Raw genomic sequence first — 24,333 nt, 5'->3', positions numbered from 1 at the left:
ATGTTGAGATGCCTACTGCATGAGGTATTCCCAGCAGGACTCCCATGCAAGTACTAACCACGCCCGATGCAGCTTAACTTCAGTGATCGGACAAGAATTGGTGTATTCTGCAATGGTTTGGCAGTATGCTTAATATTTGTCGGAATTGGATTTCAATCAATGCTTCGGCTAGGCAAAAAATCACGGGGGAAAAAGATAGTATGTACGGTGGAATAAAAATGTTGAGATGCCTACTGCATGAGGTATTCCCAGCAGGTCTCCAATGCAATTACTAACCACGCCTGATGCAGCTTAACTTCTGTGATCGGACGTGAACTGGTGTATTCTACAATGGTTTGGCAGTAGGCTGAATATTCGTCGGAATTGGATGTAATTTAATACTTCAGCTAGGCAACAAATCCCGGGAAAAGGTTTGTATGTACGGTGGAATAAAAATGTTGATAAGCCTACTGCTCGTGGTATTCCTAGCAGGTCTCCCATGCAAGTACTAACCACGCCGATGCAGCTTAACTTCTGTGATCGGACGAGAACTGGTGTATTCTACAATGGTTTGACAGTAGGCTGAATATTCGTCGGAATTGGATGTAATTTAATACATCGGCTAGGCAAAAAATCCCGGGAAAAGTTAGTATGTACGGTGGAATACAAATGTTGATGAGCCTAATGCACGTGGTACTCCCAGCCAGTCTCCCATGCAAGTACTAACCACGCCCGATGCAGCTTAACTTCAGTGATCGGATGAGAACTGGTGTATTCTGCAATGGTTTGGCAGTAGGCCGAATATTCGTCCGAATTGTATGTCATTTAATGCTTCGTCTAGGCAAAAAAATCATAGGAAAAAGTTAGTATGTAATGTGGAATAAAAATGTTGATGAGCCTACTGCACGTGGTATTCCCAGCCGGTCTCCCGTGCAAGAACTAACCACGCCCTATGCGGCTAAACTTCAGTGATCGGACGAGAACTGGTGTATTCTGCAATAAAAATGTTCATCAGCCTACTGCACGTGGTATTCCCAGCCGGTCTCCCATGCAAGTACTAACGACGCCCGATGCAGCTTAACTTCAGTGATCGGACAAGAACTGGTGTGTTCTGCAATGGATTGACAGTAGGCTGAATCTTCTTCAGAATTGCATGTCGTTTAACGCTTCGGTAAGGCAAAAAATCATGGGAAAAATTTAGTATGTAATGTGGAATAAAAATGTTGATGAGCCTACTGCACGTGGTATTCCCAGCCAGTCTCCCATGCAAGTACTAACCACGTCCAGTGGGCTTAACTTCAGTGATCGGAAGAGAACTTGTGTTTTCTGCAATGGTTTGGCAGTAGGCTGAATATTCGTCGGAATTGGATGTCATTTAATGCTACGGCTAGGCAACAAATCCCGGGAAAAAGTTAGTATTACGGTGGAATAAAAATGTTGATAAGCCTACTGCAGGTGGTATTCCCAGCCGGTCTCACATTCAATTACTAACCATGGCCGATGCAGATTAACTTCAGTGATCGGACGAGAACTGGTGTATTCTGCATTGGTTTGCCAGTAGGCTGAATATTCGTCGGAATTGGATGTCATTTAATGATACGGCTAGGCAAAAAAATCATAGGAAAAAGTTAGTATGTAATATGGAATAAAAATGTTGATGAGCCTACTGCACGTGGCATTCCCAGCCAGTCTCCCATGCAAGTACTAACCACGCCCGATGAAGCTTAACTTCAGTGATCGGACAAGAACTGGTGTGTTCTGCAATGGATTGACAGTAGGCTGAATATTCGTCAGAATTGCATGTCGTTTAACGCTTCGGTAAGGCAAAAAATCGCGGGGAAAATTTTGGTATGTACGGTGGAATAAAAATGTTGATAAGCCTACTGCACATGGTATTCCCAAACGGTCTCCCATGCAAGTACTTTCCACGTCCAATGCAGCTTAACTTCAGTGATCGGACGAGAACTGGTGCATTCTGCAATGGTTTGGCAGTAGGCTGAATGTTCGTCCGAATTGTATGTCATTTAATGCTTCGTCTAGGCAAAAAATCATGGGAAAAATTTAGTATGTAATGTGGAATAAAAATATTGATGAGCCTACTGCACGTGGTATTCCCAGCCAGTCTCCCATGCAAGTACTAACCACGTCCAGTGGGCTTAACTTCAGTGATCGGAGGAGAACTGGTGTTTTCTGCAATGGTTTGGCAGTAGGCTGAATATTCGTCGGAATTGGATGTCATTTAATGCTACGGCTAGGCAACAAATCCCGGGAAAAAGTTAGTATTACGGTGGAATAAAAATGTTGATAAGCCTACTGCAGGTGGTATTCCCAGCCGGTCTCACATTCAATTACTAACCATGGCCGATGCAGATTAACTTCAGTGATCGGACGAGAACTGGTGTATTCTGCATTGGTTTGCCAGTAGGCTGAATATTCGTCGGAATTGGATGTCATTTAATGATACGGCTAGGCAAAAAAATCATAGGAAAAAGTTAGTATGTAATATGGAATAAAAATGTTGATGAGCCTACTGCACGTGGCATTCCCAGCCAGTCTCCCATGCAAGTACTAACCACGCCCGATGAAGCTTAACTTCAGTGATCGGACAAGAACTGGCGTGTTCTGCAATGGTTTGACAGTAGGCTGGATATTCGTCGGAATTGGATGTAATTCAATATTTCTGCCATGCAAAAAATCCCGGGAAAAAGTTAGTATGCACGGTGGAATAAAAATGTTGAGATGCCTACTGCATGAGGTATTCCCAGCAGGACTCCCATGCAAGTACTAACCACGCCCGATGCAGCTTAACTTCAGTGATCGGACAAGAATTGGTGTATTCTGCAATGGTTTGGCAGTATGCTTAATATTTGTCGGAATTGGATTTCAATCAATGCTTCGGCTAGGCAAAAAATCACGGGGGAAAAAGATAGTATGTACGGTGGAATAAAAATGTTGAGATGCCTACTGCATGAGGTATTCCCAGCAGGTCTCCAATGCAATTACTAACCACGCCTGATGCAGCTTAACTTCTGTGATCGGACGTGAACTGGTGTATTCTACAATGGTTTGGCAGTAGGCTGAATATTCGTCGGAATTGGATGTAATTTAATACTTCAGCTAGGCAACAAATCCCGGGAAAAGGTTTGTATGTACGGTGGAATAAAAATGTTGATAAGCCTACTGCTCGTGGTATTCCTAGCAGGTCTCCCATGCAAGTACTAACCACGCCGATGCAGCTTAACTTCTGTGATCGGACGAGAACTGGTGTATTCTACAATGGTTTGACAGTAGGCTGAATATTCGTCGGAATTGGATGTAATTTAATACATCGGCTAGGCAAAAAATCCCGGGAAAAGTTAGTATGTACGGTGGAATACAAATGTTGATGAGCCTAATGCACGTGGTACTCCCAGCCAGTCTCCCATGCAAGTACTAACCACGCCCGATGCAGCTTAACTTCAGTGATCGGATGAGAACTGGTGTATTCTGCAATGGTTTGGCAGTAGGCCGAATATTCGTCCGAATTGTATGTCATTTAATGCTTCGTCTAGGCAAAAAAATCATAGGAAAAAGTTAGTATGTAATGTGGAATAAAAATGTTGATGAGCCTACTGCATGTGGTATTCCCAGCCGGTCTCCCGTGCAAGAACTAACCACGCCCTATGCGGCTAAACTTCAGTGATCGGACGAGAACTGGTGTATTCTGCAATAAAAATGTTCATCAGCCTACTGCACGTGGTATTCCCAGCCGGTCTCCCATGCAAGTACTAACGACGCCCGATGCAGCTTAACTTCAGTGATCGGACAAGAACTGGTGTGTTCTGCAATGGATTGACAGTAGGCTGAATATTCTTCAGAATTGCATGTCGTTTAACGCTTCGGTAAGGCAAAAAATCGCGGGGAAAATTTTGGTATGTACGGTGGAATAAAAATGTTGATAAGCCTACTGCACATGGTATTCCCAAACGGTCTCCCATGCAAGTACTTTCCACGTCCAATGCAGCTTAACTTCAGTGATCGGACGAGAACTGGTGCATTCTGCAATGGTTTGGCAGTAGGCTGAATGTTCGTCCGAATTGTATGTCATTTAATGCTTCCTCTAGGCAAAAAATCATGGGAAAAATTTAGTATGTAATGTGGAATAAAAATGTTGATGAGCCTACTGCACGTGGTATTCCCAGCCAGTCTCCCATGCAAGTACTAACCACGTCCAGTGGGCTTAACTTCAGTGATCGGAAGAGAACTGGTGTTTTCTGCAATGGTTTGGCAGTAGGCTGAATATTCGTCGGAATTGGATGTCATTTAATGCTACGGCTAGGCAACAAATCCCGGGAAAAAGTTAGTATTACGGTGGAATAAAAATGTTGATAAGCCTACTGCAGGTGGTATTCCCAGCCGGTCTCACATTCAATTACTAACCATGGCCGATGCAGATTAACTTCAGTGATCGGACGAGAACTGGTGTATTCTGCATTGGTTTGCCAGTAGGCTGAATATTCGTCGGAATTGGATGTCATTTAATGATACGGCTAGGCAAAAAAATCATAGGAAAAAGTTAGTATGTAATATGGAATAAAAATGTTGATGAGCCTACTGCACGTGGCATTCCCAGCCAGTCTCCCATGCAAGTACTAACCACGCCCGATGAAGCTTAACTTCAGTGATCGGACAAGAACTGGCGTGTTCTGCAATGGTTTGACAGTAGGCTGGATATTCGTCGGAATTGGATGTAATTCAATACTTCTGCCATGCAAAAAATCCCGGGAAAAAGTTAGTATGTACGGTGGAATAAAAATGTTGATGAGCCTAATGCACGTGGTATTCCCAACCAGTCTCCCATGCAAGTACTAACCACGCCCGATGCAGCTTAACTTCAGTGATCGGACGAGAACTGGTGTATTCTGCAATAAAAATGTTCATCAGCCTACTGCATGTGGTATTCCCAGCCGGTCTCTCATGCAATTACTAACCATGGCCGATGCAGATTAACTTCAGTGATCGGACGAGAACTGGTGTATTCTGCATTGGTTTGGCAGTAGGCTGAATATTCGTTGGAATTGGATGTCATTTAATGCTACGGCAAGGCAAAAAAATCATAGGAAAAAGTTAATATGTAATGTGGAATAAAAATGTTGATGAGCCTACTGCACGTGGTATTCCCAGCCAGTCTCCCATGCAAGTACTAACCACGCCCAATGCAGCTTAACTTCAGAGATCGGACAAGAACTGGCGTCTTCTGCAATGGTTTGACAGTAGGCTGGATATTCGTCGGAATTGGATGCAATTTAATACTTCTGATAGGCAAAAAATCCCGGGAAAAAGTTAGTATGTACGGTGGAATAAAAATGTTGATGAGCCTAATGCACGTGGTATTCTCAACCAGTCTCCCATGCAAGTACTAACGACGCCCGATGCAGCTTAACTTCAGTGATCGGACAAGAACTGGTGTGTTCTGCAATGGATTGACAGTAGGCTGAATATTCGTCAGAATTGCATGTCGTTTAACGCTTCGGTAAGGCAAAAAATCGCGGGAAAAAAGTTGGTATGTACGGTGGAATAAAAATGTTGATAAGCCTACTGCACATTGTATTCCCAGCCGGTCTCCCATGCAAGTACTAACCACGCCCGATGCAGCTTAACTTCAGTGATCGGACGAGAACTGGTGTTTCCTGCAATGGTTTGGCAGTATGCTGGATATTCGTCGGAATTGGATGTATTGTAATACTTCGGCTAGGCAAAAAATCCCGGGAAAAAGTTAGTATGTACGGTGGAATAAAAATGTTGATGAGCCTAATGCACGTGGTATTCCCAGCCGGTCTCCCATGCAAGTACTAACCACGCCCGATGCAGCTTAACTTCAGTGATCGGACGAGAACTGGTGTATTCTGCAATAAAAATTTTCATCAGCTTCTGCACGTGGTATTACCAGCCGGTCTCCCATGCAAGTACTAACCATCCCCGATGCAGCTTAACTTCAGTGATCGGACGAGAACTGATGTATTCTGTATTGGTTTGGCAGTAGGCTGAATATTAGTCGGAATTGTATGTCATTTAATGCTACGGCTAGGCAAAACATCATAGGAAAAAGTTAGTATGTAATGTGGAATAAAAATGTTGATGAGCATAATGCACGTGGTATTCCCAGCCGGTCTCCCATGCAAGTACTAACCACGCCCGATGCAGCTTAACTTCAGAGATCGGACGAGATCTGGTGTATTCTGCAATAAAAATTTTCATCAGCTTCTGCACGTGGTATTCCCAGCCAGTCTCCCATGCAAGTACTAACCACGCCCGATGCAGCTTAACTTCAGTGATAGGACGAGAACTGGTGTATTCTGCAATGGTTTGACAGTAGGCTGGATATTCGTCGGAATTGGATGTAATTCAATATTTCTGCCATGCAAAAAATCCCGGGAAAAAGTTAGTATGCACGGTGGAATAAAAATGTTGAGATGCCTACTGCATGAGGTATTCCCAGCAGGACTCCCATGCAAGTACTAACCACGCCCGATGCAGCTTAACTTCAGTGATCGGACAAGAATTGGTGTATTCTGCAATGGTTTGGCAGTATGCTTAATATTTGTCGGAATTGGATTTCAATCAATGCTTCGGCTAGGCAAAAAATCACGGGGGAAAAAGATAGTATGTACGGTGGAATAAAAATGTTGAGATGCCTACTGCATGAGGTATTCCCAGCAGGTCTCCAATGCAATTACTAACCACGCCTGATGCAGCTTAACTTCTGTGATCGGACGTGAACTGGTGTATTCTACAATGGTTTGGCAGTAGGCTGAATATTCGTCGGAATTGGATGTAATTTAATACTTCAGCTAGGCAACAAATCCCGGGAAAAGGTTTGTATGTACGGTGGAATAAAAATGTTGATAAGCCTACTGCTCGTGGTATTCCTAGCAGGTCTCCCATGCAAGTACTAACCACGCCGATGCAGCTTAACTTCTGTGATCGGACGAGAACTGGTGTATTCTACAATGGTTTGACAGTAGGCTGAATATTCGTCGGAATTGGATGTAATTTAATACATCGGCTAGGCAAAAAATCCCGGGAAAAGTTAGTATGTACGGTGGAATACAAATGTTGATGAGCCTAATGCACGTGGTACTCCCAGCCAGTCTCCCATGCAAGTACTAACCACGCCCGATGCAGCTTAACTTCAGTGATCGGATGAGAACTGGTGTATTCTGCAATGGTTTGGCAGTAGGCCGAATATTCGTCCGAATTGTATGTCATTTAATGCTTCGTCTAGGCAAAAAAATCATAGGAAAAAGTTAGTATGTAATGTGGAATAAAAATGTTGATGAGCCTACTGCATGTGGTATTCCCAGCCGGTCTCCCGTGCAAGAACTAACCACGCCCTATGCGGCTAAACTTCAGTGATCGGACGAGAACTGGTGTATTCTGCAATAAAAATGTTCATCAGCCTACTGCACGTGGTATTCCCAGCCGGTCTCCCATGCAAGTACTAACGACGCCCGATGCAGCTTAACTTCAGTGATCGGACAAGAACTGGTGTGTTCTGCAATGGATTGACAGTAGGCTGAATATTCTTCAGAATTGCATGTCGTTTAACGCTTCGGTAAGGCAAAAAATCGCGGGGAAAATTTTGGTATGTACGGTGGAATAAAAATGTTGATAAGCCTACTGCACATGGTATTCCCAAACGGTCTCCCATGCAAGTACTTTCCACGTCCAATGCAGCTTAACTTCAGTGATCGGACGAGAACTGGTGCATTCTGCAATGGTTTGGCAGTAGGCTGAATGTTCGTCCGAATTGTATGTCATTTAATGCTTCCTCTAGGCAAAAAATCATGGGAAAAATTTAGTATGTAATGTGGAATAAAAATGTTGATGAGCCTACTGCACGTGGTATTCCCAGCCAGTCTCCCATGCAAGTACTAACCACGTCCAGTGGGCTTAACTTCAGTGATCGGAAGAGAACTGGTGTTTTCTGCAATGGTTTGGCAGTAGGCTGAATATTCGTCGGAATTGGATGTCATTTAATGCTACGGCTAGGCAACAAATCCCGGGAAAAAGTTAGTATTACGGTGGAATAAAAATGTTGATAAGCCTACTGCAGGTGGTATTCCCAGCCGGTCTCACATTCAATTACTAACCATGGCCGATGCAGATTAACTTCAGTGATCGGACGAGAACTGGTGTATTCTGCATTGGTTTGCCAGTAGGCTGAATATTCGTCGGAATTGGATGTCATTTAATGATACGGCTAGGCAAAAAAATCATAGGAAAAAGTTAGTATGTAATATGGAATAAAAATGTTGATGAGCCTACTGCACGTGGCATTCCCAGCCAGTCTCCCATGCAAGTACTAACCACGCCCGATGAAGCTTAACTTCAGTGATCGGACAAGAACTGGCGTGTTCTGCAATGGTTTGACAGTAGGCTGGATATTCGTCGGAATTGGATGTAATTCAATACTTCTGCCATGCAAAAAATCCCGGGAAAAAGTTAGTATGTACGGTGGAATAAAAATGTTGATGAGCCTAATGCACGTGGTATTCCCAACCAGTCTCCCATGCAAGTACTAACCACGCCCGATGCAGCTTAACTTCAGTGATCGGACGAGAACTGGTGTATTCTGCAATAAAAATGTTCATCAGCCTACTGCACGTGGTATTCCCAGCCGGTCTCTCATGCAATTACTAACCATGGCCGATGCAGATTAACTTCAGTGATCGGACGAGAACTGGTGTATTCTGCATTGGTTTGGCAGTATGCTGGATATTCGTCGGAATTGGATGTATTGTAATACTTCGGCTAGGCAAAAAATCCCGGGAAAAAGTTAGTATGTACGGTGGAATAAAAATGTTGATGAGCCTAATGCACGTGGTATTCCCAGCCGGTCTCCCATGCAAGTACTAACCACGCCCGATGCAGCTTAACTTCAGTGATCGGACGAGAACTGGTGTATTCTGCAATAAAAATTTTCATCAGCTTCTGCACGTGGTATTACCAGCCGGTCTCCCATGCAAGTACTAACCATCCCCGATGCAGCTTAACTTCAGTGATCGGACGAGAACTGATGTATTCTGTATTGGTTTGGCAGTAGGCTGAATATTAGTCGGAATTGTATGTCATTTAATGCTACGGCTAGGCAAAACATCATAGGAAAAAGTTAGTATGTAATGTGGAATAAAAATGTTGATGAGCATAATGCACGTGGTATTCCCAGCCGGTCTCCCATGCAAGTACTAACCACGCCCGATGCAGCTTAACTTCAGTGATCGGACGAGATCTGGTGTATTCTGCAATAAAAATTTTCATCAGCTTCTGCACGTGGTATTCCCAGCCAGTCTCCCATGCAAGTACTAACCACGCCGATGCAGCTTAACTTCAGTGATAGGACGAGAACTGGTGTATTCTGCAATGGTTTGGCAGTAGGCTGAATATTCGCCGGAATTGGATGTCATTTAATGCTACGGCTAGGCAAAAAGTTATAGGAAAAAGTTAGAATGTAATGTGGAATAAAAATGTTGATGAGCCTACTGCACGTGGTATTCCCAGCCGGTCTTCCATGCAAGTACTAACGACGCCCGATGCAGCTTAACTTCAGTGATCGGACAAGAACTGGTGTGTTCTGAAATGGATTGACAGTAGGCTGAATATTCGTCAGAATTGCATGTCGTTTAACGCTTCGGTAAGGCAAAAAATCGCGGGGAAAAAGTTGGTATGTACGGTGGAATAAAAATGTTGATAAGCCTACTGCACATTGTATTCCCAGCCGGTCTCCCATGCAAGTACTAACCACGCCCGATGCAGCTTAACTTCAGTGATCGGACGAGAACTGGTGTATCCTGCAATGGTTTGGCAGTAGGCTGAATATTCGTCGGAATTGGATTTCAATTAATGTTTCGGCTAGGCAAATAATCAAGGGAAAAAGATAGTATGTATGGTGGAATAAAAATGTTGATAAGCCTACTGCACGTGGTATTCCCAGCCGGTCTCCCATGCTAGTACTAACCACGCCCGATGCAGCTTAACTTGAGTGATCGGACGAGAACTGGTTTATTCTGCAATGGTTTGGCAGTAGGCTGAATATTCGTCGGAATTGGATGTAATTTAATACTTCGGCTAGGCAAAAAATCCCGGGAAAATGTTAGTATGTACGGTGGAATAAAAATGTTCATCAGCCTACTGCACGTGGTATTCCCAGCCCGTCTCCCATGCAAGTTCTAACCACGCCCGATGCAGCTTAACTTCAGTGATCGGACGAGAACTGGTGTATTCTGCAATGGTTTGGCAGTAGTCTGAATATTTGTCGGAATTGGATTTCAATTAATGCTTCGGCTAGGCAGAAAATCACGGGAAAAAGATAGTATGTACGGTGGAATAAAAATGTTGATGAGCCTAATGCACGTGGTATTCCCAGCCTGTCTCCCATGCAAGTACTAACCACGCCGGATGCAGCTTAACTTCAGTGATCGGACGAGAACTGGTGTATTCTGCAATACAAATTTTCATCAGCTTCTGCACGTGGTATTCCCAGCCGGTCTCCCATGCAAGTACTAACCATGCCCGATGCAGCTTAACTTCAGTGATCGGACGAGAACTGATGTATTCTGCATTGGTTTGGCAGTAGGCTGAATATTCGTCGGAATTGTATGTCATTTAATGCTACGGCTAGGCAAAAAATCATAGGAAAAAGTTAGTATGTAATGTGGAATAAAAATGTTGATGAGCCTACTGCACGTGGTATTCCCAGCCGGTCTCCCATGCTAGTACTAACCACGCCCGATGCAGCTTAACTTCAGTGATCGGACGAGAACTGGTGTATTCTGCAATGGTTTTGCAGTAGGCTGAATATTCGTCGGAATTGGATGTCATTTAATGCTACGGCTAGGCAAAAAATCATAGGAAAAAGTTAGTATGTAATGTGGAATAAAAATGTTGATGAGCCTACTGCACGTGGTATTCCCAGCCAGTCTCCCATGCGAGTACTAACCACGCCCGATGCAGCTTAACTTCAGTGATCGGAGGAGAACTGGAGTTTTCTGCAATGGTTTGGCAGTAGGCTGAATATTCGTTGGAATTGGATGTCATTTAATGCTACGGCTAGGCAACAAATCCCGGGAAAAAGTTAGTATTACGGTGGAATAAAAATGTTTATAAGCCTACTGCAGGTGGTATTCCCAGCCGGTCTCACATGCAATTACTAACCATGGCCGATGCAGATTAACTTCAGTGATCGGACGAGAAGTGGTGTATTCTGCATTGGTTTTGCAGTAGGCTGAATATTCGTCGGAATTGGATGTCATTTAATGCTACGGATAGGCAAAAAATCATGGAAAAAAGTTAGTATGTAATGTGGAATAAAAATGTTGAGGAGCCTACTGCACATGGTATTCCCAGCCGGTCTCCCATGCAAGTAATAACCACGCCTGATGCAGCTTAACTTCAGTGATCGGTCAAGAACTGGTGTGTTCTGCAATGGTCTGACAGTAGGCTGAATATTCGTCAGAATTGCATGTCGTTTAACGCTTCGGTAAGGCAAAAAATCCCGGGAAAAAGTTGGTATGTACGGTGGAATAAAAATGTTGAAAAGCCTACTGCACATGGTATTCCCAGCCGGTCTCCCATGCAAGTACTAACCACGCCCGATGCAGCTTAACTTCAGTGATCGGACGAGAACTGGTGTATTCTGCAATAAAAATGTTCATCAGCCTACTGCACGTGTTATTCGCAGCCGGTCTCCCATGCAAGTACTAACCACGAGCGATGCAGCTTAACTTCAGTGAACGGACGAGAACTGGTGTATTCTGCAATGGTTTGGCAGTAGGATGAATATTCCCCGGAATTGGATGTCATTTAATGCTACGGCTAGGCAAAAAATTATGGGAAAAAGTTAGAATGTAATGTGGAATAAAAATGTTGATGAGCCTACTGCACGTGGCATTCCTAGCCGGTCTCCCATTCAAGTATTTGGCACGTCCAATGCAGCTTAACTTCAGTGATTGGACGAGAACTGGTGTGTTCTGCAATGGTTTGGCAGTAGGCTGAATATTCGTCAGAATTGCATGTCGTTTAACGCTTCGGCTAGGCAAAAAATCCCGTGAAAATTTTGGTATGTACGGTGGAATAAAAATGTTGATAAGCCTACTGCACATGGTATTCCCAAACGGTCTCCCATGCAAGTACTAACCACGCCAGATGCAGCTTAACTTCAGTGATCGGAGGAGAACTGGTGTATTCTGCATTGCTTTGGCAGTAGGCTGAATATTCGTCGGAATTGGATGTCATTTAATGATACGGCTAGGCAAAAAAATCATAGGAAAAAGTTAGTATGTAATATGGAATAAAAATGTTGATGAGCCTACTGCACGTGGTATTCCCAGCCAGTCTCCCATGCAAGTACTAACCACGCCCGATGAAGCTTAACTTAAGTGATCGGACAAGAACTGGCGTGTTCTGCAATGGTTTGACAGTAGGCTGGATATTCGTCGGAATTGGATGTAATTTAATACTTCTGCCATGCAAAAAATCCCTGGAAAAAGTTAGTATGTACGGTGGAATAAAAATGTTGATGAGCCTAATGCACGTGGTATTCCCAACCAGTCTCCCATGCAAGTACTAACCACGCCCGATGCAGCTTAACTTCAGTGATCGGACGAGAACTAGTGTATTCTGCAATGAAAATGTTCATCAGCCTACTGCACGTGGTATTCCCAGCCGGTCTCACATGCAATTACTAACCATGGCCGATGCAGATTAACTTCAGTGATCGGACGAGAACTGGTGTATTCTGCATTGGTTTGGCAGTAGGCTGAATATTCGTTGGAATTGGATGTCATTTAATGCTACGGCTAGGCAAAAAAATCATAGGAAAATGTTAGTATGTAATGTGGAATAAAAATGTTGATGAGCCTACTGCACGTGGTATTCCCAGCCAGTCTCCCATGCAAGTACTAACCACGCCCGATGCAGCTTAACTTCAGTGATCGGACGAGAACTGGTGTATCCTGCAATGGTTTGGCAGTAGGCTGAATATTCGTCGGAATTGGATTTCAATTAATGTTTCGGCTAGGCAAAAAATCAAGGGAAAAAGATAGTATGTATGGTGGAATAAAAATGTTGATAAGCCTACTGCACGTGGTATTCACAGCCGGTCTCCCATGCTAGTACTAACCACGCCCGATGCAGCTTAACTTGAGTGATCGGACGAGAACTGGTTTATTCTGCAATGGTTTGGCAGTAGGCTGAATATTCGTCGGAATTGGATGTAATTTAATACTTCGGCTAGGCAAAAAATCCCGGGAAAATGTTAGTATGAACGGTGGAATAAAAATGTTCATCAGCCTACTGCACGTGGTATTCCCAGCCCGTCTCCCATGCAAGTACTAACCACGCCCGATGCAGCTTAACTTCAGTGATCGGACGAGAACTGGAGTATTCTGCAATGGTTTGGCAGTAGGCTGAATATTTGTCGGAATTTGATTTCAATTAATGCTTCGGCTAGGCAGAAAATCACGGGAAAAAGATAGTATGTACGGTGGAATAAAAATGTTGATGAGCCTAATGCACGTGGTATTCCCAGCCTGTCTCCCATGCAAGTACTAACCACGCCCGATGCAGCTTAACTTCAGTGATCGGACGAGAACTGGTGTATTCTGCAATACAAATTTTCATCAGCTTCTGCACGTGGTATTCCCAGCCGGTCTCCCATGCAAGTACTAACCATGCCCGATGCAGCTTAACTTCAGTGATCGGACGAGAACTGATGTATTCTGCATTGGTTTGGCAGTAGGCTGAATATTCGTCGGAATTGTATGTCATTTAATGCTACGGCTAGGCAAAAAAACATAGGAAAAAGTTAGTATGTAATGTGGAATAAAAATGTTGATGAGCCTACTGCACGTGGTATTCCCAGCCAGTCTCCCATGCAAGTAATAACCACGCCCGATGCAGCTTAACTTCAGTGATCGGACGAGAACTGGTGTATCCTGCAATGGTTTGGCAGTAGGCTGAATATTCGTCGGAATTGGATTTCAATTAATGTTTCGGCTAGGCAAAAAATCAAGGGAAAAAGATAGTATGTATGGTGGAATAAAAATGTTGATAAGCCTACTGCACGTGGTATTCCCAGCCGGTCTCCCATGCTAGTACTAACCACGCCCGATGCAGCTTAACTTGAGTGATCGGACGAGAACTGGTTTATTCTGCAATGGTTTGGCAGTAGGCTGAATATTCGTCGGAATTGGATGTAATTTAATACTTCGGCTAGGCAAAAAATCCCGGGAAAATGTTAGTATGTACGGTGGAATAAAAATGTTCATCAGCCTACTATAGGTGGTATTCCCAGCCTGTCTCCCATGCAAGTACTAACCACGTCCAGTGGGCTTAACTTCAGTGATCGGAAGAGAACTGGTGTTTTCTGCAATGGTTTGGCAGTAGGCTGAATATTCGTCGGAATTGGATGTCATTTAATGCTACGGCTAGGCAACAAATCCCGGGAAAAAGTTAGTATTACGGTGGAATAAAAATGTTGATAAGCCTACTGCAGGTGGTATTCCCAGCAGGTCTCACATTCAATTACTAACCATGGCCGATGCAGATTAACTTCAGTGATCGGACGAGAACTGGTGTATTCTGCATTGGTTTGCCAGTAGGCTGAATATTCGTCGGAATTGGATGTCATTTAATGATACGGCTAGGCAAAAAAATCATAGGAAAAAGTTAGTATGTAATATGGAATAAAAATGTTGATGAGCCTACTGCACGTGGCATTCCCAGCCAGTCTCCCATGCAAGTACTAACCACGCCCGATGAAGCTTAACTTCAGTGATCGGACAAGAACTGGCGTGTTCTGCAATGGTTTGACAGTAGGCTGGATATTCGTCGGAATTGGATGTAATTCAATACTTCTGCCATGCAAAAAATCCCGGGAAAAAGTTAGTATGTACGGTGGAATAAAAATGTTGATGAGCCTAATGCACGTGGTATTCCCAACCAGTCTCCCATGCAAGTACTAACCACGCCCGATGCAGCTTAACTTCAGTGATCGGACGAGAACTGGTGTATTCTGCAATAAAAATGTTCATCAGCCTACTGCACGTGGTATTCCCAGCCGGTCTCTCATGCAATTACTAACCATGGCCGATGCAGAATAACTTCAGTGATCGGACGAGAACTGGTGTATTCTGCATTGGTTTGGCAGTAGGCTGAATATTCGTTGGAATTGGATGTCATTTAATGCTACGGCAAGGCAAAAAAATCATAGGAAAAAGTTAATATGTAATGTGGAATAAAAATGTTGATGAGCCTACTGCACGTGGTATTCCCAGCCAGTCTCCCATGCAAGTACTAACCACGCCCGATGCAGCTTAACTTCAGAGATCGGACAAGAACTGGCGTCTTCTGCAATGGTTTGACAGTAGGCTGGATATTCGTCGGAATTGGATGCAATTTAATACTTCTGATAGGCAAAAAATCCCGGGAAAAAGTTAGTATGTACGGTGGAATAAAAATGCTGATGAGCCTAATGCACGTGGTATTCTCAACCAGTCTCCCATGCAAGTACTAACGACGCCCGATGCAGCTTAACTTCATTGATCGGACAAGAACTGGTGTGTTCTGCAATGGATTGACAGTAGGCTGAATATTCGTCAGAATTGCATGTCGTTTAACGCTTCGGTAAGGCAAAAAATCGCGGGAAAAAAGTTGGTATGTACGGTGGAATAAAAATGTTGATAAGCCTACTGCACATTGTATTCCCAGCCGGTCTCCCATGCAAGTACTAACCACGCCCGATGCAGCTTAACTTCAGTGATCGGACGAGAACTGGTGTTTCCTGCAATGGTTTGGCAGTATGCTGGATATTCGTCGGAATTGGATGTATTGTAATACTTCGGCTAGGCAAAAAATCCCGGGAAAAAGTTAGTATGTACGGTGGAATAAAAATGTTGATGAGCCTAATGCACGTGGTATTCCCAGCCGGTCTCCCATGCAAGTACTAACCACGCCCGATGCAGCTTAACTTCAGTGATCGGACGAGAACTGGTGTATTCTGCAATAAAAATTTTCATCAGCTTCTGCACGTGGTATTACCAGCCGGTCTCCCATGCAAGTACTAACCATGCCCGATGCAGCTTAACTTCAGTGATCGGACGAGAACTGATGTATTCTGTATTGGTTTGGCAGTAGGCTGAATATTAGTCGGAATTGTATGTCATTTAATGCTACGGCTAGGCAAAACATCATAGGAAAAAGTTAGTATGTAATGTGGAATAAAAATGTTGATGAGCATAATGCACGTGGTATTCCCAGCCGGTCTCCCATGCAAGTACTAACCACGCCCGATGCAGCTTAACTTCAGTGATCGGACGAGATCTGGTGTATTCTGCAATAAAAATTTTCATCAGCTTCTGCACGTGGTATTCCCAGCCAGTCTCCCATGCAAGTACTAACCACGCCCGATGCAGCTTAACTTCAGTGATAGGACGAGAACTGGTGTATTCTGCAATGGTTTGGCAGTAGGCTGAATATTCGCCGGAATTGGATGTCATTTAATGCTACGGCTAGGCAAAAAGTTATAGGAAAAAGTTAGAATGTAATGTGGAATAAAAATGTTGATGAGCCTACTGCACGTGGTATTCCCAGCCGGTCTTCCATGCAAGTACTAACGACGCCCGATGCAGCTTAACTTCAGTGATCGGACAAGAACTGGTGTGTTCTGCAATGGATTGACAGTAGGCTGAATATTCGTCAGAATTGCATGTCGTTTAACGCTTCGGTAAGGCAAAAAATCGCGGGGAAAAAGTTGGTATGTACGGTGGAATAAAAATGTTGATAAGCCTACTGCACATTGTATTCCCAGCCGGTCTCCCATGCAAGTACTAACCACGCCCGATGCAGCTTAACTTCAGTGATCGGACGAGAACTGGTGTATCCTGCAATGGTTTGGCAGTAGGCTGAATATTCGTCGGAATTGGATTTCAATTAATGTTTCGGCTAGGCAAAAAATCAAGGGAAAAAGATAGTATGTATGGTGGAATAAAAATGTTGATAAGCCTACTGCACGTGGTATTCCCAGCCGGTCTCCCATGCTAGTACTAACCACGCCCGATGCAGCTTAACATGAGTGATCGGACGAGAACTGGTTTATTCTGCAATGGTTTGGCAGTAGGCTGAATATTCGTCGGAATTGGATGTAATTTAATACTTCGGCTAGGCAAAAAATCCCGGGAAAATGTTAGTATGTACGGTGGAATAAAAATGTTCATCAGCCTACTGCACGTGGTATTCCCAGCCCGTCTCCCATGCAAGTTCTAACCACGCCCGATGCAGCTTAACTTCAGTGATCGGACGAGAACTGGTGTATTCTGCAATGGTTTGGCAGTAGTCTGAATATTTGTCGGAATTGGATTTCAATTAATGCTTCGGCTAGGCAGAAAATCACGGGAAAAAGATAGTATGTACGGTGGAATAAAAATGTTGATGAGCCTAATGCACGTGGTATTCCCAGCCTGTCTCCCATGCAAGTACTAACCACGCCGGATGCAGCTTAACTTCAGTGATCGGACGAGAACTGGTGTATTCTGCAATACAAATTTTCATCAGCTTCTGCACGTGGTATTCCCAGCCGGTCTCCCATGCACGTACTAACCATGCCCGATGCAGCTTAACTTCAGTGATCGGACGAGAACTGATGTATTCTGCATTGGTTTGGCAGTAGGCTGAATATTCGTCGGAATTGTATGTCATTTAATGCTACGGCTAGGCAAAAAATCATAGGAAAAAGTTAGTATGTAATGTGGAATAAAAATGTTGATGAGCCTACTGCACGTGGTATTCCCAGCCGGTCTCCCATGCTAGTACTAACCACGCCCGATGCAGCTTAACTTCAGTGATCGGAGGAGAACTGGAGTTTTCTGCAATGGTTTGGCAGTAGGCTGAATATTCGTCGGAATTGGATGTCATTTAATGCTACGGCTAGGCAACAAATCCCGGGAAAAAGTTAGTATTACGGTGGAATAAAAATGTTTATAAGCCTACTGCAGGTGGTATTCCCAGCCGGTCTCACATGCAATTACTAACCATGGCCGATGCAGATTAACTTCAGTGATCGGACGAGAAGTGGTGTATTCTGCATTGGTTTTGCAGTAGGCTGAATATTCGTCGGAATTGGATGTCATTTAATGCTACGGATAGGCAAAAAATCATGGAAAAAAGTTAGTATGTAATGTGGAATAAAAATGTTGAGGAGCCTACTGCACATGGTATTCCCAGCCGGTCTCCCATGCAAGTAATAACCACGCCTGATGCAGCTTAACTTCAGTGATCGGTCAAGAACTGGTGTGTTCTGCAATGGTCTGACAGTAGGCTGAATATTCGTCAGAATTGCATGTCGTTTAACGCTTCGGTAAGGCAAAAAATCCCGGGAAAAAGTTGGTATGTACGGTGGAATAAAAATGTTGAAAAGCCTACTGCACATGGTATTCCCAGCCGGTCTCCCATGCAAGTACTAACCACGCCCGATGCAGCTTAACTTCAGTGATCGGACGAGAACTGGTGTATTCTGCAATAAAAATGTTCATCAGCCTACTGCACGTGTTATTCGCAGCCGGTCTCCCATGCAAGTACTAACCACGAGCGATGCAGCTTAACTTCAGTGAACGGACGAGAACTGGTGTATTCTGCAATGGTTTGGCAGTAGGATGAATATTCCCCGGAATTGGATGTCATTTAATGCTACGGCTAGGCAAAAAATTATGGGAAAAAGTTAGAATGTAATGTGGAATAAAAATGTTGATGAGCCTACTGCACGTGGCATTCCTAGCCGGTCTCCCATTCAAGTATTTACCACGTCCAATGCAGCTTAACTTCAGTGATTGGACGAGAACTGGTGTGTTCTGCAATGGTTTGGCAGTAGGCTGAATATTCGTCAGAATTGCATGTCGTTTAACGCTTCGGCTAGGCAAAAAATCCCGTGAAAATTTTGGTATGTACGGTGGAATAAAAATGTTGATAAGCCTACTGCACATGGTATTCCCAAACGGTCTCCCATGCAAGTACTAACCACGCCAGATGCAGCTTAACTTCAGTGATCGGAGGAGAACTGGTGTATTCTGCATTGCTTTGGCAGTAGGCTGAATATTCGTCGGAATTGGATGTCATTTAATGATACGGCTAGGCAAAAAAATCATAGGAAAAAGTTAGTATGTAATATGGAATAAAAATTTTGATGAGCCTACTGCACGTGGTATTCCCAGCCAGTCTCCCATGCAAGTACTAACCACGCCCGATGAAGCTTAACTTAAGTGATCGGACAAGAACTGGCGTGTTCTGCAATGGTTTGACAGTAGGCTGGATATTCGTCGGAATTGGATGTAATTTAATACTTCTGCCATGCAAAAAATCCCTGGAAAAAATTAGTATGTACGGTGGAATAAAAATGTTGATGAGCCTAATGCACGTGGTATTCCCAACCAGTCTCCCATGCAAGTACTAACCACGCCCGATGCAGCTTAACTTCAGTGATCGGACGAGAACTAGTGTATTCTGCAATGAAAATGTTCATCAGCCTACTGCACGTGGTATTCCCGCCGGTCTCACATGCAATTACTAACCATGGCCGATGCAGATTAACTTCAGTGATCGGACGAGAACTGGTGTATTCTGCATTGGTTTGGCAGTAGGCTGAATATTCGTTGGAATTGGATGTCATTTAATGCTACGGCTAGGCAAAAAAATCATAGGAAAATGTTAGTATGTAATGTGGAATAAAAATGTTGATGAGCCTACTGCACGTGGTATTCCCAGCCAGTCTCCCATGCAAGTACTAACCACGCCCGATGCAGCTTAACTTCAGTGATCGGACGAGAACTGGTGTATCCTGCAATGGTTTGGCAGTAGGCTGAATATTCGTCGGAATTGGATTTCAATTAATGTTTCGGCTAGGCAAAAAATCAAGGGAAAAAGATAGTATGTATGGTGGAATAAAAATGTTGATAAGCCTACTGCACGTGGTATTCACAGCCGGTCTCCCATGCTAGTACTAACCACGCCCGATGCAGCTTAACTTGAGTGATCGGACGAGAACTGGTTTATTCTGCAATGGTTTGGCAGTAGGCTGAATATTCGTCGGAATTGGATGTAATTTAATACTTCGGCTAGGCAAAAAATCCCGGGAAAATGTTAGTATGAACGGTGGAATAAAAATGTTCATCAGCATACTGCACGTGGTATTCCCAGCCCGTCTCCCATGCAAGTACTAACCACGCCCGATGCAGCTTAACTTCAGTGATCGGACGAGAACTGGAGTATTCTGCAATGGTTTGGCAGTAGGCTGAATATTTGTCGGAATTGGATTTCAATTAATGCTTCGGCTAGGCAGAAAATCACGGGAAAAAGATAGTATGTACGGTGGAATAAAAATGTTGATGAGCCTAATGCACGTGGTATTCCCAGCCTGTCTCCCATGCAAGTACTAACCACGCCCGATTCAGCTTAACTTCAGTGATCGGACGAGAACTGGTGTATTCTGCAATACAAATTTTCATCAGCTTCTGCACGTGGTATTCCCAGCCGGTCTCCCATGCAAGTACTAACCATGCCCGATGCAGCTTAACTTCAGTGATCGGACGAGAACTGATGTATTCTGCATTGGTTTGGCAGTAGGCTGAATATTCGTCGGAATTGTATGTCATTTAATGCTACGGCTAGGCAAAAAACCATAGGAAAAAGTTAGTATGTAATGTGGAATAAAAATGTTGATGAGCCTACTGCACATGGTATTCCCAGCCAGTCTCCCATGCAAGTAATAACCACGCCCGATGCAGCTTAACTTCAGTGATCGGACTAGAACTGGTGTATCCTGCAATGGTTTGGCAGTAGGCTGAATATTCGTCGGAATTGGATTTCAATTAATGTTTCGGCTAGGCAAAAAATCAAGGGAAAAAGATAGTATGTATGGTGGAATAAAAATGCTGATAAGCCTACTGCACGTGGTATTCCCAGCCGGTCTCCCATGCAAGTACTAACCACGCCCGATGCAGCTTAACTTGAGTGATCGGACGAGAACTGGTTTATTCTGCAATGGTTTGGCAGTAGGCTGAATATTCGTCGGAATTGGATGTAATTTAATACTTCGGCTAGGCAAAAAATCCCGGGAAAATGTTAGTATGTACGGTGGAATAAAAATGTTCATCAGCCTACTGCACGTGGTATTCCCAACCAGTCTCCCATGCAAGTACTAACCACGCCCGATGCAGCTTAACTTCAGTGATCGGACGAGAACTAGTGTATTCTGCAATGAAAATGTTCATCAGCCTACTGCACGTGGTATTCCCAGCCGGTCTCACATGCAATTACTAACCATGGCCGATGCAGATTAACTTCAGTGATCGGACGAGAACTGGTGTATTCTGCATTGGTTTGGCAGTAGGCTGAATATTCGTTGGAATTGGATGTCATTTAATGCTACGGCTAGGCAAAAAAATCATAGGAAAAAGTTAGTATGTAATGTGGAATAAAAATGTTGATGAGCCTACTGCACGTGGTATTCCCAGCCAGTCTCCCATGCAAGTACTAACCACGCCCGATGCAGCTTAACTTCAGTGATCGGACGAGAACTGGTGTATCCTGCAATGGTTTGGCAGTAGGCTGAATATTCGTCGGAATTGGATTTCAATTAATGTTTCGGCTAGGCAAAAAATCAAGGGAAAAAGATAGTATGTATGGTGGAATAAAAATGTTGATAAGCCTACTGCACGTGGTATTCACAGCCGGTCTCCCATGCTAGTACTAACCCCGCCCGATGCAGTTTAACTTGAGTGATCGGACGAGAACTGGTTTATTCTGCAATGGTTTGGCAGTAGGCTGAATATTCGTCGGAATTGGATGTAATTTAATACTTCGGTAGGCAAAAAATCCCGGGAAAATGTTAGTATGTACGGTGGAATAAAAATGTTCATCAGCCTACTGCACGTGGTATTCCCAGCCCGTCTCCCATGCAAGTACTAACCACGCCCGATGCAGCTTAACTTCAGTGATCGGACGAGAACTGGTGTATTCTGCAATGGTTTGGCAGTAGGCTGAATATTTGTCGGAATTGGATTTCAATTAATGCTTCGGCTAGGCAGAAAATCACGGGAAAAAGATAGTATGTACGGTGGAATAAAAATGTTGATGAGCCTAATGCACGTGGTATTCCCAGCCTGTCTCCCATGCAAGTACTAACCACGCCCGATGCAGCTTAACTTCAGTGATCGGACGAGAACTGGTGTATTCTGCAATACAAATTTTCATCAGCTTCTGCACGTGGTATTCCCAGCCGGTCTCCCATGCAAGTACTAACCATGCCCGATGCAGCTTAACTTCAGTGATCGGACGAGAACTGATGTATTCTGCATTGGTTTGGCAGTAGGGTGAATATTCGTCGGAATAGTATGTCATTTAATGCTACGGCTAGGCAAAAAATCATAGGAAAAAGTTAGTATGTAATGTGGAATAAAAATGTTGATGAGCCTACTGCACGTGGTATTCCCAGCCAGTCTCCCATGCAAGTACTAACAACGCCCGATGCAGCTTAACTTCAGTGATCGTACGAGAACTGGTGTATCCTGCAATGGTTTGGCAGTAGGCTGAATATTCGTCGAAATTGGATTTCAATTAATGTTTCGACTCGGCAAAAAATCAAGGGAAAAAGATAGTATGTATGGTGGAATAAAAATGTTGATAAGCCTACTGCACATGGTATTCCCAGCCGGTCTCCCGTGCTAGTACTAACCACGCCCGATGCAGCTTAACTTGAGTGATCGGACGAGAACTGGTTTATTCTGCAATGGTTTGGCAGTAGGCTGAATATTCGTCGGAATTGGATGTAATTTAATACTTCGGCTAGGCAAAAAATCCCGGGAAAATGTTAGTATGTACGGTGGAATAAAAATGTTCATCAGCCTACTGCACGTGGTATTCCCAGCCCGTCTCCCATGCAAGTACTAACCACGCCCGATGCAGCTTAACTTCAGTGATCGGACGAGAACTTGTGTATTCTGCAATGGTTTGGCAGTAGGCTGAATATTTGTCGGAATTGGATTTCAATTAATGCTTCGGCTAGGCAGAAAATCACGGGAAAAAGATAGTATGTACCGTGGAATAAAAATGTTGATGAGCCTAATGCACGTGGTATTCCCAGCCTGTCTCCCATGCAAGTACTAAACACGCCCGATGCAGCTTAACTTCAGTGATCGGACGAGAACTGGTGTATTCTGCAATACAAATTTTCATCAGCTTCTGCACGTGGTATTCCCAGCCGGTCTCCCATGCAAGTACTAACCATGCCCGATGCAGCTTAACTTCAGTGATCGGACGAGAACTGATGTATTCTGCATTGGTTTGGCAGTAGGCTGAATATTCGTTGGAATTGTATGTCATTTAATGCTACGGCTAGGCAAACAATCATAGGAAAAAGTTAGTATGTAATGTGGAATAAAAATGTTGATGAGCCTACTGCACGTGGTATTCCCAGCCAGTCTCCCATGCAAGTACTAACAACTCCCGATGCAGCTTAACTTCAGTGATCGGACGAGAACTGGTGTATCCTGCAATGGTTTGGCAGTAGGCTGAATATTCGTCGGAATTGGATTTCAATTAATGTTTCGGCTAGGCAAAAAATCAAGGGAAAATGATAGTATGTATGGTGGAATAAAAATGGTGATAAGCCTACTGCACGTGGTATTCCCAGCCGGTCTCCCATGCTAGTACTAACCACGCCCAATTCAGCTAAACTTGAGTGATCGGACGAGAACTGGTTTATTCTGCAATGGTTTGGCAGTAGGCTGAATATTCGTCGGAATTGGATGTAATTTAATACTTCGGCTAGGCAAAAAATCCCGGGAAAATGTTAGTATGTACGGTGGAATAAAAATGTTCATCAGCCTACTGCACGTGGTATTCCCAGCCCGTCTCCCATGCAAGTACTAACCACGCCCGATGCAGCTTAACTTCAGTGATCGGACGAGAACTGGTGTATTCTGCAATGGTTTGGCAGTAGGCTGAATATTTGTCGGAATTGGATTTCAATTAATGCTTCGGCTAGGCAGAAAATCACGGGAAAAAGATAGTATGTACGGTGGAATAAAAATGTTGATGAGCCTAATGCACGTGGTATTCCCAGCCTGTCTCCCATGCAAGTACTAACCACGCCTGATGCAGCTTAACTTCAGTGATCGGACGAGAACTGGTGTATTCTGCAATACAAATTTTCATCAGCTTCTGCACGTGGTATTCCCAGCCGGTCTCCCATGCAAGTACTAACCATGCCCGATGCAGCTTAACTTCAGTGATTGGACGAGAACTGATGTATTCTGCATTGGTTTGGCA

The 24,333-nt window shown here is 43.9% G+C and overlaps 80 pseudogenes; all 80 read right to left on the bottom strand.

The window, feature by feature from the left end:
• Positions 1–9: 9 nt before the first annotated feature.
• Positions 10–129, bottom strand: LOC146726942 (5S ribosomal RNA; annotated as a pseudogene).
• Positions 130–443: 314 nt separating this feature from the next.
• On the bottom strand, positions 444–562 carry LOC146726941 (5S ribosomal RNA; annotated as a pseudogene).
• A 95-nt stretch (positions 563–657) lies between these two features.
• On the bottom strand, positions 658–777 carry LOC146726940 (5S ribosomal RNA; annotated as a pseudogene).
• A 215-nt stretch (positions 778–992) lies between these two features.
• LOC146726939 (5S ribosomal RNA) lies at positions 993–1,112 on the bottom strand (annotated as a pseudogene).
• Positions 1,113–1,208: 96 nt separating this feature from the next.
• Positions 1,209–1,327, bottom strand: LOC146726938 (5S ribosomal RNA; annotated as a pseudogene).
• A 312-nt stretch (positions 1,328–1,639) lies between these two features.
• Positions 1,640–1,759, bottom strand: LOC146726937 (5S ribosomal RNA; annotated as a pseudogene).
• A 97-nt stretch (positions 1,760–1,856) lies between these two features.
• LOC146726936 (5S ribosomal RNA) lies at positions 1,857–1,976 on the bottom strand (annotated as a pseudogene).
• Positions 1,977–2,072: 96 nt separating this feature from the next.
• Positions 2,073–2,191, bottom strand: LOC146726935 (5S ribosomal RNA; annotated as a pseudogene).
• Positions 2,192–2,503: 312 nt separating this feature from the next.
• LOC146726934 (5S ribosomal RNA) lies at positions 2,504–2,623 on the bottom strand (annotated as a pseudogene).
• Positions 2,624–2,719: 96 nt separating this feature from the next.
• Positions 2,720–2,839, bottom strand: LOC146726933 (5S ribosomal RNA; annotated as a pseudogene).
• A 314-nt stretch (positions 2,840–3,153) lies between these two features.
• On the bottom strand, positions 3,154–3,272 carry LOC146726932 (5S ribosomal RNA; annotated as a pseudogene).
• A 95-nt stretch (positions 3,273–3,367) lies between these two features.
• LOC146726931 (5S ribosomal RNA) lies at positions 3,368–3,487 on the bottom strand (annotated as a pseudogene).
• Positions 3,488–3,702: 215 nt separating this feature from the next.
• Positions 3,703–3,822, bottom strand: LOC146726930 (5S ribosomal RNA; annotated as a pseudogene).
• A 97-nt stretch (positions 3,823–3,919) lies between these two features.
• Positions 3,920–4,039, bottom strand: LOC146726929 (5S ribosomal RNA; annotated as a pseudogene).
• Positions 4,040–4,135: 96 nt separating this feature from the next.
• On the bottom strand, positions 4,136–4,254 carry LOC146726928 (5S ribosomal RNA; annotated as a pseudogene).
• A 312-nt stretch (positions 4,255–4,566) lies between these two features.
• LOC146726927 (5S ribosomal RNA) lies at positions 4,567–4,686 on the bottom strand (annotated as a pseudogene).
• A 431-nt stretch (positions 4,687–5,117) lies between these two features.
• LOC146726926 (5S ribosomal RNA) lies at positions 5,118–5,237 on the bottom strand (annotated as a pseudogene).
• A 96-nt stretch (positions 5,238–5,333) lies between these two features.
• LOC146726925 (5S ribosomal RNA) lies at positions 5,334–5,453 on the bottom strand (annotated as a pseudogene).
• A 97-nt stretch (positions 5,454–5,550) lies between these two features.
• On the bottom strand, positions 5,551–5,670 carry LOC146726924 (5S ribosomal RNA; annotated as a pseudogene).
• A 546-nt stretch (positions 5,671–6,216) lies between these two features.
• On the bottom strand, positions 6,217–6,336 carry LOC146726923 (5S ribosomal RNA; annotated as a pseudogene).
• Positions 6,337–6,432: 96 nt separating this feature from the next.
• On the bottom strand, positions 6,433–6,552 carry LOC146726922 (5S ribosomal RNA; annotated as a pseudogene).
• Positions 6,553–6,866: 314 nt separating this feature from the next.
• LOC146726921 (5S ribosomal RNA) lies at positions 6,867–6,985 on the bottom strand (annotated as a pseudogene).
• A 95-nt stretch (positions 6,986–7,080) lies between these two features.
• Positions 7,081–7,200, bottom strand: LOC146726920 (5S ribosomal RNA; annotated as a pseudogene).
• A 215-nt stretch (positions 7,201–7,415) lies between these two features.
• Positions 7,416–7,535, bottom strand: LOC146726919 (5S ribosomal RNA; annotated as a pseudogene).
• Positions 7,536–7,632: 97 nt separating this feature from the next.
• On the bottom strand, positions 7,633–7,752 carry LOC146726918 (5S ribosomal RNA; annotated as a pseudogene).
• A 96-nt stretch (positions 7,753–7,848) lies between these two features.
• Positions 7,849–7,967, bottom strand: LOC146726917 (5S ribosomal RNA; annotated as a pseudogene).
• Positions 7,968–8,279: 312 nt separating this feature from the next.
• LOC146726916 (5S ribosomal RNA) lies at positions 8,280–8,399 on the bottom strand (annotated as a pseudogene).
• A 214-nt stretch (positions 8,400–8,613) lies between these two features.
• On the bottom strand, positions 8,614–8,733 carry LOC146726915 (5S ribosomal RNA; annotated as a pseudogene).
• A 761-nt stretch (positions 8,734–9,494) lies between these two features.
• Positions 9,495–9,614, bottom strand: LOC146726914 (5S ribosomal RNA; annotated as a pseudogene).
• Positions 9,615–9,711: 97 nt separating this feature from the next.
• On the bottom strand, positions 9,712–9,831 carry LOC146726913 (5S ribosomal RNA; annotated as a pseudogene).
• A 96-nt stretch (positions 9,832–9,927) lies between these two features.
• On the bottom strand, positions 9,928–10,047 carry LOC146726912 (5S ribosomal RNA; annotated as a pseudogene).
• A 96-nt stretch (positions 10,048–10,143) lies between these two features.
• LOC146726911 (5S ribosomal RNA) lies at positions 10,144–10,263 on the bottom strand (annotated as a pseudogene).
• Positions 10,264–10,476: 213 nt separating this feature from the next.
• LOC146726910 (5S ribosomal RNA) lies at positions 10,477–10,596 on the bottom strand (annotated as a pseudogene).
• A 96-nt stretch (positions 10,597–10,692) lies between these two features.
• LOC146726909 (5S ribosomal RNA) lies at positions 10,693–10,812 on the bottom strand (annotated as a pseudogene).
• A 96-nt stretch (positions 10,813–10,908) lies between these two features.
• Positions 10,909–11,028, bottom strand: LOC146726908 (5S ribosomal RNA; annotated as a pseudogene).
• A 311-nt stretch (positions 11,029–11,339) lies between these two features.
• Positions 11,340–11,459, bottom strand: LOC146726907 (5S ribosomal RNA; annotated as a pseudogene).
• Positions 11,460–11,673: 214 nt separating this feature from the next.
• LOC146726906 (5S ribosomal RNA) lies at positions 11,674–11,793 on the bottom strand (annotated as a pseudogene).
• A 96-nt stretch (positions 11,794–11,889) lies between these two features.
• On the bottom strand, positions 11,890–12,009 carry LOC146726905 (5S ribosomal RNA; annotated as a pseudogene).
• A 96-nt stretch (positions 12,010–12,105) lies between these two features.
• Positions 12,106–12,225, bottom strand: LOC146726904 (5S ribosomal RNA; annotated as a pseudogene).
• Positions 12,226–12,322: 97 nt separating this feature from the next.
• On the bottom strand, positions 12,323–12,442 carry LOC146726903 (5S ribosomal RNA; annotated as a pseudogene).
• Positions 12,443–12,656: 214 nt separating this feature from the next.
• On the bottom strand, positions 12,657–12,776 carry LOC146726902 (5S ribosomal RNA; annotated as a pseudogene).
• A 97-nt stretch (positions 12,777–12,873) lies between these two features.
• LOC146726901 (5S ribosomal RNA) lies at positions 12,874–12,993 on the bottom strand (annotated as a pseudogene).
• A 96-nt stretch (positions 12,994–13,089) lies between these two features.
• On the bottom strand, positions 13,090–13,209 carry LOC146726900 (5S ribosomal RNA; annotated as a pseudogene).
• Positions 13,210–13,305: 96 nt separating this feature from the next.
• Positions 13,306–13,425, bottom strand: LOC146726899 (5S ribosomal RNA; annotated as a pseudogene).
• A 213-nt stretch (positions 13,426–13,638) lies between these two features.
• Positions 13,639–13,758, bottom strand: LOC146726898 (5S ribosomal RNA; annotated as a pseudogene).
• A 96-nt stretch (positions 13,759–13,854) lies between these two features.
• LOC146726897 (5S ribosomal RNA) lies at positions 13,855–13,974 on the bottom strand (annotated as a pseudogene).
• Positions 13,975–14,070: 96 nt separating this feature from the next.
• Positions 14,071–14,190, bottom strand: LOC146726896 (5S ribosomal RNA; annotated as a pseudogene).
• A 527-nt stretch (positions 14,191–14,717) lies between these two features.
• LOC146726895 (5S ribosomal RNA) lies at positions 14,718–14,837 on the bottom strand (annotated as a pseudogene).
• A 431-nt stretch (positions 14,838–15,268) lies between these two features.
• LOC146726894 (5S ribosomal RNA) lies at positions 15,269–15,388 on the bottom strand (annotated as a pseudogene).
• A 313-nt stretch (positions 15,389–15,701) lies between these two features.
• Positions 15,702–15,821, bottom strand: LOC146726893 (5S ribosomal RNA; annotated as a pseudogene).
• A 546-nt stretch (positions 15,822–16,367) lies between these two features.
• On the bottom strand, positions 16,368–16,487 carry LOC146726892 (5S ribosomal RNA; annotated as a pseudogene).
• Positions 16,488–16,583: 96 nt separating this feature from the next.
• On the bottom strand, positions 16,584–16,703 carry LOC146726891 (5S ribosomal RNA; annotated as a pseudogene).
• Positions 16,704–16,800: 97 nt separating this feature from the next.
• Positions 16,801–16,920, bottom strand: LOC146726890 (5S ribosomal RNA; annotated as a pseudogene).
• A 96-nt stretch (positions 16,921–17,016) lies between these two features.
• On the bottom strand, positions 17,017–17,136 carry LOC146726889 (5S ribosomal RNA; annotated as a pseudogene).
• Positions 17,137–17,232: 96 nt separating this feature from the next.
• LOC146726888 (5S ribosomal RNA) lies at positions 17,233–17,352 on the bottom strand (annotated as a pseudogene).
• A 213-nt stretch (positions 17,353–17,565) lies between these two features.
• Positions 17,566–17,685, bottom strand: LOC146726887 (5S ribosomal RNA; annotated as a pseudogene).
• Positions 17,686–17,781: 96 nt separating this feature from the next.
• LOC146726886 (5S ribosomal RNA) lies at positions 17,782–17,901 on the bottom strand (annotated as a pseudogene).
• A 311-nt stretch (positions 17,902–18,212) lies between these two features.
• On the bottom strand, positions 18,213–18,332 carry LOC146726885 (5S ribosomal RNA; annotated as a pseudogene).
• A 214-nt stretch (positions 18,333–18,546) lies between these two features.
• LOC146726884 (5S ribosomal RNA) lies at positions 18,547–18,666 on the bottom strand (annotated as a pseudogene).
• Positions 18,667–18,762: 96 nt separating this feature from the next.
• On the bottom strand, positions 18,763–18,882 carry LOC146726883 (5S ribosomal RNA; annotated as a pseudogene).
• Positions 18,883–18,978: 96 nt separating this feature from the next.
• Positions 18,979–19,098, bottom strand: LOC146726882 (5S ribosomal RNA; annotated as a pseudogene).
• A 97-nt stretch (positions 19,099–19,195) lies between these two features.
• LOC146726881 (5S ribosomal RNA) lies at positions 19,196–19,315 on the bottom strand (annotated as a pseudogene).
• Positions 19,316–19,745: 430 nt separating this feature from the next.
• Positions 19,746–19,865, bottom strand: LOC146726880 (5S ribosomal RNA; annotated as a pseudogene).
• A 96-nt stretch (positions 19,866–19,961) lies between these two features.
• Positions 19,962–20,081, bottom strand: LOC146726879 (5S ribosomal RNA; annotated as a pseudogene).
• A 96-nt stretch (positions 20,082–20,177) lies between these two features.
• Positions 20,178–20,297, bottom strand: LOC146726878 (5S ribosomal RNA; annotated as a pseudogene).
• Positions 20,298–20,510: 213 nt separating this feature from the next.
• Positions 20,511–20,630, bottom strand: LOC146726877 (5S ribosomal RNA; annotated as a pseudogene).
• A 96-nt stretch (positions 20,631–20,726) lies between these two features.
• On the bottom strand, positions 20,727–20,846 carry LOC146726876 (5S ribosomal RNA; annotated as a pseudogene).
• Positions 20,847–20,942: 96 nt separating this feature from the next.
• On the bottom strand, positions 20,943–21,062 carry LOC146726875 (5S ribosomal RNA; annotated as a pseudogene).
• A 214-nt stretch (positions 21,063–21,276) lies between these two features.
• Positions 21,277–21,396, bottom strand: LOC146726874 (5S ribosomal RNA; annotated as a pseudogene).
• A 97-nt stretch (positions 21,397–21,493) lies between these two features.
• LOC146726873 (5S ribosomal RNA) lies at positions 21,494–21,613 on the bottom strand (annotated as a pseudogene).
• A 96-nt stretch (positions 21,614–21,709) lies between these two features.
• On the bottom strand, positions 21,710–21,829 carry LOC146726872 (5S ribosomal RNA; annotated as a pseudogene).
• Positions 21,830–21,924: 95 nt separating this feature from the next.
• LOC146726871 (5S ribosomal RNA) lies at positions 21,925–22,044 on the bottom strand (annotated as a pseudogene).
• A 213-nt stretch (positions 22,045–22,257) lies between these two features.
• Positions 22,258–22,377, bottom strand: LOC146726870 (5S ribosomal RNA; annotated as a pseudogene).
• A 96-nt stretch (positions 22,378–22,473) lies between these two features.
• Positions 22,474–22,593, bottom strand: LOC146726869 (5S ribosomal RNA; annotated as a pseudogene).
• Positions 22,594–22,689: 96 nt separating this feature from the next.
• Positions 22,690–22,809, bottom strand: LOC146726868 (5S ribosomal RNA; annotated as a pseudogene).
• A 96-nt stretch (positions 22,810–22,905) lies between these two features.
• Positions 22,906–23,025, bottom strand: LOC146726867 (5S ribosomal RNA; annotated as a pseudogene).
• A 213-nt stretch (positions 23,026–23,238) lies between these two features.
• LOC146726866 (5S ribosomal RNA) lies at positions 23,239–23,358 on the bottom strand (annotated as a pseudogene).
• Positions 23,359–23,454: 96 nt separating this feature from the next.
• On the bottom strand, positions 23,455–23,574 carry LOC146726865 (5S ribosomal RNA; annotated as a pseudogene).
• A 96-nt stretch (positions 23,575–23,670) lies between these two features.
• LOC146726864 (5S ribosomal RNA) lies at positions 23,671–23,790 on the bottom strand (annotated as a pseudogene).
• Positions 23,791–23,886: 96 nt separating this feature from the next.
• LOC146726863 (5S ribosomal RNA) lies at positions 23,887–24,006 on the bottom strand (annotated as a pseudogene).
• Between the last annotated feature and the right edge of the window lie 327 nt (positions 24,007–24,333).

Source organism: Saccoglossus kowalevskii, unplaced genomic scaffold (assembly GCF_978046115.1).
Source record: "Saccoglossus kowalevskii unplaced genomic scaffold, keSacKowa6.1 SCAFFOLD_24, whole genome shotgun sequence".
Taxonomy (NCBI): domain Eukaryota; kingdom Metazoa; phylum Hemichordata; class Enteropneusta; family Harrimaniidae; genus Saccoglossus; species Saccoglossus kowalevskii.
The sequence above is the reverse complement of the archived record's forward strand: the minus strand, read 5'-3'. Positions and strand labels throughout refer to the sequence as shown.